The sequence below is a fragment of the Styela clava genome, chromosome 13 (genome assembly GCF_964204865.1).
Source record: "Styela clava chromosome 13, kaStyClav1.hap1.2, whole genome shotgun sequence".
NCBI classification, from domain to species: Eukaryota; Metazoa; Chordata; class Ascidiacea; order Stolidobranchia; family Styelidae; genus Styela; species Styela clava.
This window is the reverse complement of record NC_135262.1, coordinates 1,958,610-1,962,963: the sequence shown is the minus strand read 5'-3', so window position 1 is coordinate 1,962,963 and position 4,354 is coordinate 1,958,610. Positions and strand designations below refer to the sequence as shown.

The 4,354-nt window shown below is 37.2% G+C and overlaps 1 long non-coding RNA gene across 1 annotated transcript; it reads left to right on the top strand.

Annotated features, from left to right (window-relative positions):
• Positions 1–550: 550 nt before the first annotated feature.
• LOC120333483 (uncharacterized) lies at positions 551–1,883 on the top strand. The gene is made up of 3 exons (XR_005568241.2): positions 551–673; positions 1,138–1,190; positions 1,771–1,883. It is a non-coding gene; the product is annotated as an uncharacterized LOC120333483 (long non-coding RNA).
• Positions 1,884–4,354: the final 2,471 nt, after the last annotated feature.

Genomic DNA, 4,354 nt, shown 5'->3' with positions numbered 1-4,354 from the left:
TGCTCTATAACCAGTTCTCCGCGGCTTCCCTTCCCGAATAAAACTCTAAATGTCATTTTTTTTAATTGTTTTTTTTATTGGTTGAAAAAAATAAACTTGACCTGTAGGTAATTTAAAAAACCTGAATAACGGAAAAAGGCGTAAAAATTGGTACTGCCGCAGTATGTGGCTATAGTCAGGCCATCATTTCATTCAATTTTCCTTATTTCAGTTCTATTACGTGTTCGGGGACTGTCTGTGTTAGCCAAGTGAATATTCCCGTAGGTTTCAGTACCTTTACACAACTTGATGTAAAATAGGCTAACAAAATTAGTTACCTCCATATTGGTACACATAAAAAGCACCCAAAAATTTACATTTCATGAACGGTCCAACAGTCCTGTAAAACACTATGTATACCTTATACATAAGTAAATTACTGTAAGTAATCTACCGTAAATTGAGCCAAGATTTAGAAACGTTTGGTCCATTAGCCAAGGAAAATTGTAATTTTATGTTCCAAACAACAACTAATCTGTCTGTACATTTTTTTGTTTCATGTTTTGGTAAAAAGTTTTAGATAAACTCGTCTTGTTTCAAAAACCTTCATCCTAATTCAAAATGATGAACAAAATCTTATTACTGACTTTGATGTTGGCTGTTGCGTCAATGCTGATTCTAAACGTAGAAGGAGGTAAGTGTATAAGAATCAAGAGATATTCTCAAAAGGGTACTCCCGAAGTATTCGTACCAATATGACGCACAACCTGAACATAGTATGTGTACCAGGTTAGGGTTGTTCAGTTTGTGCGTCGTCTTGGTACTAATACTTCCGGAGCGCCCTCAAAAGTATATTCCCGGGCGTGAAACGGTTGAAGTAAACACCCGACATTCATTGAGTAGAGAATCGCACGAATATAAAGACAAACTAAGCTAACTTTTATTTTCAAACACGGTGCTTTCGCCAAAAAAACAATTTGTTAGGCATAAAGTTGATCTGCGATGAAAGTGTGAATATAAAAATAACAGTCTTCTAGAAATATATTTGACTTCAATGGGTTTAATACCGAAAAAGAATCTTTTTTTTAACGTCATCAAAATTTGCCACTATGTGACACCACGTGTCTATATATTTGAGCATAGCTCTCTTGTTTTCAGCCTGCAGACCTGCATGTCCGCCCGGTCAAGCATGCATTGGAGGCCAATGTACGGTAAGTCACGTTTATTATTTTTACGCGTTTCAAATTACTTAGGCTTAAGTTATGAGCATAGGAATTTCCGTTTTCTGTGTCAAATGTGGAGAATAAGGTTATGGAAAACTAATGGTGGGGTGATGCATTAATGCAGTTTCTTCGAACTTTTCCTATCACGACGACATCACCGCAACAACGATCGAATCTTGAATCTATTTCGGGCATCGGACCACTTTAATATTCGATTGTTTCTTGAAATATCGCAATTTTCATAAAATGTCCTGGGTGATCAGAATGAGTTAATTTTTGGCGATGGGTTTTCATAACCATGCATCTCGATGTTCATATTCATAACAAAAAATTTGGTTTGCTTAGCTTTAACAAAAAAATAAACGCTCTTTATCCGAAATACTACTTGCTACTATATGAAAATTTGACTATAATGACGCAAATGAAACTAAAGTTTCCAACAATCATAGTATTTTTAACAGACTTATGACCCACTTGAAAATGTCTTCATGGCCCAGCTGTGGGACATGGCCCAATGGTTGAGAACCAGTGTTTCTAGACTTTTCAATTTGCTCATTTTTATTTTCAGAAACAATGAGGATAATTCGCAAGATATATCATCGGACATCATAATCAAGGAACGACACGACATATTAAAGTGCTTATAAACGGATTATAATTAATAAAAATAAATCAAAACATTACGGGTTTTTATTTCCTCAGATTGTGATGAATTATTCTAATATGAAGGTTTAATTCAATTCTAAAGCACATTAGAAAGCAGAATACAGCGTATAAAAATTAGGGTTGCCATATGCCATTCCCCCCCCCCCCCCCCCCTCCCTGTCCGGGATTTTAGTGGTCAATTTTGCGTCAGGGATAAATGTTGAAAAGTGCTCAAATGTCAGGGTTTTTCGAATACAGTGAATCCCTGCTACAAATTCTGGAGTTTTCAGATATTGCGCATCCACGAAATCCTATTTTTTCAAAGATACGTCACATTCTGGCATTTTTGTTCCAAATGTATTGCGTCGCATTCAGATAGATAATTGTGATGTCACATATGACCTGAATTGCCAGCATTTTGTAATCGGTATTTTGGTTGCACTACCGGAGTGGTTCTCAATCTTTTTCAGTTCGCGTAACGGTAAAATTTCAAAACAAATTACTGCGAGGTAGAGCAGTTTGCACTGGATATTACTTTGCTTTTTGTTTGCCTCTATTTTACTATCAAACCTCGCTAAATTATAGGCCTACTGTCAAGTTACGGAACGTGCTAACTGCGAAGTTCTCAATCAGGTACCGTACTATGTGTTTTCAAACTTCTACCTCCAGTAAGTTGACTACCTGTACGAGTATCGAGAACATGCTGATCGGTAATGTTCCTGTATTATGCTGGCTGTCTGAAAGCCAAAACGGGACTTTTGGCTGACCGGTCGGGACAAGACGTTGAAAAGTGGGACTGTCCCGCCTAAAACGGGACGTATGGTGGGCCTACCTCTCACCAAGTTTTGGTCGTTAGGCGAATACCGGTACTACGAATCAATAACAGTTGCCAAATCACAAAATTAATGGACATGCCGTCAATACATTGTATTCGCTTATAATATATATATAGAATAACAATATATTTGGTGGACGGCACCGGTCCGTGGACCGGCGGTTGGGAACCACTGCACTACCGGTACCTGTACTTTATTCCGTGCTAGGGTTTAGTCACTAGTGCTAAAGATTAATTGAGCGGCTTGGAAATTTTTTGAAAATTAGGCACAAGAATAGGCTGCTAAGTTTTATTTTAGTTTTAGATACACCTATGTGATAAAATTAATAATTATGATAGTTGGGTGATTGAATACCCGAGGAATAACAAGCATGACTTTCAACAAGGAATTTTCAACTGATAGCGACTAATGAAGTAACTCGCACATCTGGCATGCGGTCCTCGTATGAATGGCTAATTATGTTACACAAAAACATATAAGGTATATATATTTTTTTATGACATATATTTTTATAAGCTACTGTAGGGGGGCGATGGTCAAAAAAGTTTGGGAACCACTGATGTACACTGACGTGTCCAAGAAAAAAACGAAATGCCAACATAATTTAGTTTTGTATATACGTGTAATTAGGGTTGGCTCGAAAGCAGATGTTCAAAACATGACTCCGATTTGTTACATTTTATTCGCGATAACGCATTCAAGTCAGCCTAGCCCGTAGTTTTGATTTGTTGAGGTTCATAATTGTGTTGTTAGAAAGACTGATGCTGAAAAATTTAGTCTTGATAGTAGGAGAAATGACTTCAAAAACTTGCAGCATACATTTGCGGAAGAGTTCCCCTCCAACAAACGGACGATGGGGCTCCCGAAGTATGCGAACCAAGATGGCGGACATCGGAATGTAATATGTGTACTAGGTTAGGGTTGGGCCATAATTTTAGGTATAAATACTACGGGAGGCTCTTGGCTAGTCTTCGAACTGATAATAGGACTAAAATAAGGAAAATTGGAAAAAAATTATCGCCTAACCCTAACCTGTTACCCATGTTACGTTCCGATGTCCGCCATCTTGGTTCGCATACTTCGGGAGCACCCGGGCGATTATTTTTAGCGATGTTGTGGGCTACATTATAATTGGCCAATAACGTGGATTCACTTTCATTCGACATTTTTTTTAACATGTTTGTTTGACTTTTGTACGAATTTTACCAATAAATTAAATTTTGAAATACGCTGCTCACGCATCAACTGATCATAATTCGAAGAATTCTTTGTCTCATAATAGCGCTTACAGTTGTTTTTCTTCAGAACTGGAATAATTTGTTGGCAAGGGAGACGAAATGCTGAAGTTTGATTATTTTCAATAAGAAGGCTGCCATTTATCCAATATACTTCTGTTTTCAGTGTCTAATTTTCGTTTTTTCGAAATATTTGAGATTTCTTAATATGGGGCTGATAACTGAAACTGCCGTATGTAATCATAATACCGGTACGTATATATAAGATACCGGTATAATTGATTTGTTACGAATACACGTGCCTAAACGGTGATGATGATGTAACATTTGGCGGCATCTAGAATGCAAGAAGGTAAACACATTAAGCCAATAACGATATATTAAACTTAATAGTAAAGGAAGAAGCACGCGCTAGATGCTAGGCACTTCGAAAATA